We start from the raw sequence: 6,479 nt of genomic DNA, 5'->3' as shown, positions 1-6,479 counted from the left end.
AGATATAGATATAGATAAATATATACATATATGTATATTCGCCAAAGAACAGAATATATATTCATACATATTCTTATATATTTGTGCATATGCATGTCCACAAATTTTGCATGTATTTGTAAACATCCACACATTTTCTAAAATTCTATTAATGGCATCACTGTTCACATCAGAGGTAACCAACATATTTAGTTTCATGGAAGGCAATTTTTCTATACTTAGGGTGGTGATGATTGTGAGATTTGCAGTTGAATCAAGTACATCAAATTTGTTGTGTACTTTAATTTTCACACATGACACTGCACACTTCATTACTGTTATTGCTACAGTAGAGTCTCTAGTGTGCTACCTAGTGTCCACAAAGGACAGTTTGTAGCAGTGTTTGCACCCAGTGAGTATGGGATGGATGCCCCAATCCTTTGACAGGAGGCAGAACTTGGCTGGTTACAGGAAAGATGAGGTGTAGCTGTACACACAACAGAAACTTGTTTTCCGGCCTGCTTCTCAGCTCCTGCTGCACACCCCAGGCCCTAATAGGTCACAGATGTGTACCAGTAAGTAGCTGGAGTTTGGGGGTTCTTTAGTTTAAATAAAAATCTCTTAAGGGCCAGGGAGATGGCTCTGTAGAATAAGCACTTGCCTGACGAGCGCAAAAGCCTGAGTTCAATCCCCAGTTCCACCAAATAAATAAATTAATTAATAAATTAATAAAAATCTCTTGATTTCAATGTAATCCACTATATTCATACTTTTTGTTTGGTGTTTTATATTTCTTCCTTTCTCAAGTAAGTGAAATTTTTGCTCAGAGATCCTTTACAATTTTTTTACTTTGATAGGTAGACACACGATCAAAGTAGGTTTAATTTTCTATTGGTTTTGTGTGAAACATACTTGTGTATGCCGCAAGAAAAGAACACTTCTTTATTATTTTTATCATTTTTGTTGGTAATTTACTGAAAACTATCCTTTTACTAATCTATTATAGCCCAAGATTAACTATTACTTTCAATCTACTGTTTTAATAATTTTACATAAAATGATTTATTTCATATATGTCTAGTAATAGAATTATACATGCTTCTGATTTCAGCTGTGTTTGGAATTGTGCATGAGAGAAAAGACAAAACAATATTTTTTTTAATCAGAAAAGGTTGAATTGCCTTGAAATCATGGATAAATTCCTGAAAGTATGAACTACGTAAAATTCAATTAAGAAGCAGTTTATTTTCCATAAACTAATAACACAAAAAGAATTGAGCTCATTAATCATAAATCTACTCTTTTCAAAGAAGTCCAGGACTGAATAGCTCCACTGGAGTAATCTCAGTATTTAAAGATGCTGATGTTAATGTTTCACAAACTTTTCCACAAATTGAAATGAAACAAATATCATCAAATTCAGGGCACAAAGTCACTATTTCCCGATTAACATGGCCAGATAATAATTACACTGAAAGTAGAGCTGGAAAATCAGGGATGGCAGACGGGAGAAAATTAGGTAAAACATTGTTTTGGGAACATAATTCATTCTCAAAACGTGCTTATAATCCAAAGCACTTGTACATCAAAACAAATATCTCTGTAAGAAATAGTGGCAGGGCTGGACAAATATCTCCGCGCATTAAGCACCTGCAAGCAGGGACCGGGGGCTCGATTCCCCAACCTGCCCTGCCTGCCCTGCCCTGGGGTATGCTGAGACTGAGATGGCAATTGAGACTGGGCATGGAGAGGTGCGCTCCTGTAATTCCAGCTCTTGGGAGGCTGTAAACAGACATCACTATGACACTGAGACCCTGAACACGCGATAGACTTTTCCTTAAAAAAAAAAAAAAAAAAAAAAAAAAAAAAAAAAAAAAAAAAAAAAAAAAAAAAAAAAAAAAAAAAAAAAAGAAAAAAAAAAAAAAAAAAAAAAACAATACTATAACATAATAGAAAATAAGAAAGAGCCCAAAATATAAACAAAAAATAAATTAATCTGTACTTACCTTGAATAGATGATACAGATGACATGAGGGAAACAGAAAAGATGAACATGGTCACTATGTAAGACTACTTTCACTATCACTAATAGAATCACTGGTATCTATTGATGCAACAGAATAGATACCAATTTTTTAAATTTATGTATTTGACTGTTTCAGGGTCTCTCTATGCATCTCTGACTTGTAGTGATACTCCTCTTTCAGCCTCCCCGGTGCTGGATTACCGGTGTGCCCCACCACCCGTACTTGGCTGCCGGCTCAGCACACCTGGGGGCTGGGCTGGCATGAAATGTGGTGCTGGGGATTGAACTTAGGTCCCTGTGCTTGTCTAATCAGGTGCTCAGTCTGCTGGGTTATCTCACTGGCCCTCTGGCTTCCATGCTTTACATTATCAATTATTTTCCTGTTTTTGATACAGGATCATACTATGTTGTGCCCTGTTTTTCTGGGATGGAAGCAAACTGTTCTGTCAGTTTTCTGATGAGGTGGAATTATATAGGCTTCTACCACTGTTCTCAATTTAAAGTTTACTTTATTTATACTTCTGTTGGGTATGCATGGATCCTCATGTGCAGGTGGATATTGTTTGATTCAATAAGGTTGCTAATGTAGATGATAAATTTGTAACATTTATCCTAGAAATATTACCTGTCTCCAACTTGAGCTACAATTTTAATTACTGAGATCATATATATTTCAGCGTACAACACCATCACCAGTGGGTATCTGTTTTTGGCTGTGTTATTTTCTGAATTAGAGTCACCAGTGACAATCAAAAAGTGGTCATTTTAATGACCAAAGAAAACATATTCTGTCAGAGATATAGCACAGCCCCTGTCTGACAGGCAAAAGGTAAAGAGAAAGAAAGAGAAAGAAAGAAAGAAAGAAGGAAGGAAGGAAGGAAGGAAGGAAGGAAGGAAGGAAGGAAGAAAAACAAGAACAAACAAACAACCAAACCCAGGTGTTGTACTCAGGGAGTCTTCAATCTTAAGAAGCAGTAGAAGTCTAAGAAAAATTAGGCAGTGGAACATAGAGAAGGAGATTTACCTTCTGTGTTTTCTTTTCTTTCCTTGCAGAGATTTGGCACCTTTCTGAAAAGCAAATTTGAGTCAGCCATTACAATTCCTCAAACCTCTACCCAAGTGTTAAATACAGTGACAGAGCCCCCTAGACTCCGACGGAGGATAACTTCAAACTTCATGTGCTGCTGTTATGCTTTCTTTTTGCTGTTCTTTACACTTGCTGCTTTGGGAAATTAGGAATGGAAGAGTAAGAGAGTAGTGTCATTGAAAACTGGCAATTGGGCAGTTATTTGTGATTAAAGTACATGAAATGGAGTGGGCTACATCTCAGCCTTTCCCTGCACTTCTCACTGGAGAACAGAATGTGTCACCTGAAATCCAGGGCAAGGAGACAAGGCCAGAAGATCTGTTTTCATACAGTTGACTGAGGGCTAGCCTGCCCAAGGGATCTGCACTGGTAATGCATTGTTCCTTCCATGCTCCAGACAGATCTACCACATTTACAGGTGTTTACTTTTACAGGTTTTAATTTTGCTAAAGTTTTCAAAAAATATGAAATCTTCTAGTATTTCTTTTTGATACACAAGAACATAGTCTCCTAGAAACGTTTCATATTAAGAAACAAAAACTTCAGCCTTACTTTTACAAAACTTTAACTTCATTTTCTCTTACAATAAAATCAAGCCCTTTTGCATTACCAGTTTATATTTCAAGATATGTGAATTGTGAACCATTATGAGCTCTTGTAGCTTCTGATATTGTACTGCTAAGAAGCAACGATATAATATATTGCATATAATTATTAACAAGTTGCAATTAAGTTTTAATAGAGATAACATGAGATACATAAAATGAAAATACAACAAGATATGAAAAGAGATAGAAAATAGAACATATGTTCAACCATAATAAAACTGAGTATGAGTTTGCAGTAGAATTGTTAATAAAAACAAACTTCAAAAGTGAGCTTAGCTACAATTACTCAAAAATAGTTTTAACATCACTTTGCATACTTAAAGCATGCTGTTAATTTCATGGGTTCACCTGTTAATTTCTTTGAAGTGGAAAATACAATTTATGCAGAAGTATTATTTATGTTTTTATAAATCATTCACTGAAGAAATTATATCAAATAACTAACCTTTGAGAAAAGACAAAATCTTTCATATATTCGGGTTCAATTCCTATTATTAAAATATCATTATAAGTGGTGAGAGGACACAAAATTGCATCAAATATTCAGATTATGACTGGAAATTCTTCCCATTACAATTGCACTCAAGTTCTAATTATTTATTTAAAGATTTGGAAACTACAGCTATTATAGAATTTGTGTGCTTATTTGTCACAGGAAAGAGTTTTTCACTATAAGGATTAGTAATGGTGTTATTTATTATTAAATGATTTGTGTTATTAAAGGATTTTTTAAATCGGAAAGCTAATAAAAATTAAGTCAAATAATTGGCCAGTGAAAACAACTAACGAAGAAAATCTGATTAATTTCCTATAGTTTCTAGAAGCAAATATGTAGAGGAAATTAATGATTTTCATAAAATCTTGGTTGACATTTTCCTACAAAAAATGACAAATTTTGGCTGGGGAGATGGCTCAGTAAAATAAGCCCCTCTCTGGCAAAAGCAAGGACCTGAGTTCAATCCCCGGTTCTACCTGCCAAAAAAGACAAATTTTAATGGTATATGAAAATGTTTTTCTGTAAGAGCATTAGATACAATTGTCTTTTATCTTGAATAGTGAAACAATTAGGTTTTTCAACTGTTATGATATTAGTAATCAATTAAGTTAATCAAAATATTTGTAGTTGTTATCTAAGCCTAAAAACCAATACTAGGTATCATTTAGGTAGAGAAATGAATAATTAAAGAAGCACTCAATAAAAATCTTCCCATTTTAGATACCATCATAAGTATTGTGATTGCCAAGATTTTATTAAAAGCAAAATAGAACGTAGAAGTTATTAGGAGATGGATATATCAAGAATGAATTGATATCTTATTATTAAATATGTGAGAAATTATAAGACAATATATTACTGCAAGAAATGATTGAAAAAATATAAAATGTATGCAAAAGGATAACAACACACCTGATCTGTACACAGAATGGGTTTCCTGGGACCCCATACAGCTTAAATTTCAAGGCTCTTCAGTTGAACAGATAGTTCCTATGTCTTGTAGTTAATTTTGAATTTGTATTTGCTCCTCAGGAGCATGCTAGATTGGGTAGCTTTAGCTCTGAGAAGTAAACTAGATATGATCAAGGATGTGAGTAGAAATGTGTGTTGGTATACTTAGAAAGAAAACAAAAGAGAAAAAGTTGACAAGAGGAAGAACTCAGGGTTAAAATGAAATGGGGGGACTGATTACCCTGATGGTAGCTACTGTTCTGGAAAGATGTTTCCCAAGGTTTTTGTTGTTGATGTTTTTACAGATTTGGAGTATATTTTTTAATTCATTCTTTACATTAGACACAAAAGCACTATATAATTCAATTTTGTTGACATTTTTTTCCTTATCAGTTATTTTTTAATGGAGTTTTACTTCCATTCTATCATTTATTTTAGCAAAGTATGCAAGTAAAATAAGTACTGGAATAAGTGCTAAAGTATTTGCTTTTCTCTTTAATTGTAAATTCACAAAACTGAGTTTTTTTTTAATGTTGCAAAAGAGTGAAAGAAATAATACAGTATAATTCCTCATTCATGCAGACTGTATGTGAGCTAATTGCTCATTTGTCAAAGACTACTTAAAGGGATGTTAATGAGAGTGAAGAGTTACCTCTGTGCTGGTGTTAATTAGCTTGATGCTTTCTCCTGTGCCTGGACAGTGGGACCAGCCTGCTAGGGTACAACCTTGCTAGCAGCTCCTGCAATATAGGAATTTATATGTCACATCACTTCTCTGCAGCAGTCCGCAGATTCCTGGTTAGTGAAAGGTAGACAGGGATTGATTTAACGCATGCATCCATCTCTCTTTTTTGTTGCTGGTCAGGGCTTTGCTAATTTTATACTACTGTTGGCTAATAATTGTCTTAAATTTACACATATGCATATATGCTGATCACAAATATGCTACACCTGAAATGAAGTTTATGGGGAATTTAAAGTAAAGGAAATAATGTTATGATTCATGAAATTATTTTAGATATTACTATGATTTATTTTTATCATAAGTGGCTGGTACAGAGAAAATATCTTGAGGTTTGTGAGTTGAGAAATGGCAAACATAACGTGTTAGTCTGCTTTCCTTCTCTTTTTAAATGAAAATGAATTACACTGTGTTCCATTTGTTAACTTCTAAAGGTAAGTATTCTTTAATCCGAGCTAAAAGAAGGAAATGCCAATGCTGTTCGGTGAAGGAAATGTATTATTTTGTTTAAGTACACTGGGAAAACCAACTAGCTGTAAATAGTGGCATTTGTATTCTTCAATTTCACCTAATACTCCATGCTCACAGAA

Source organism: Octodon degus, unplaced genomic scaffold (assembly GCF_000260255.1).
Source record: "Octodon degus isolate 3935 unplaced genomic scaffold, OctDeg1.0 scaffold00009, whole genome shotgun sequence".
Taxonomy (NCBI): domain Eukaryota; kingdom Metazoa; phylum Chordata; class Mammalia; order Rodentia; family Octodontidae; genus Octodon; species Octodon degus.
Note: the sequence above shows the minus strand (reverse complement) of the source record.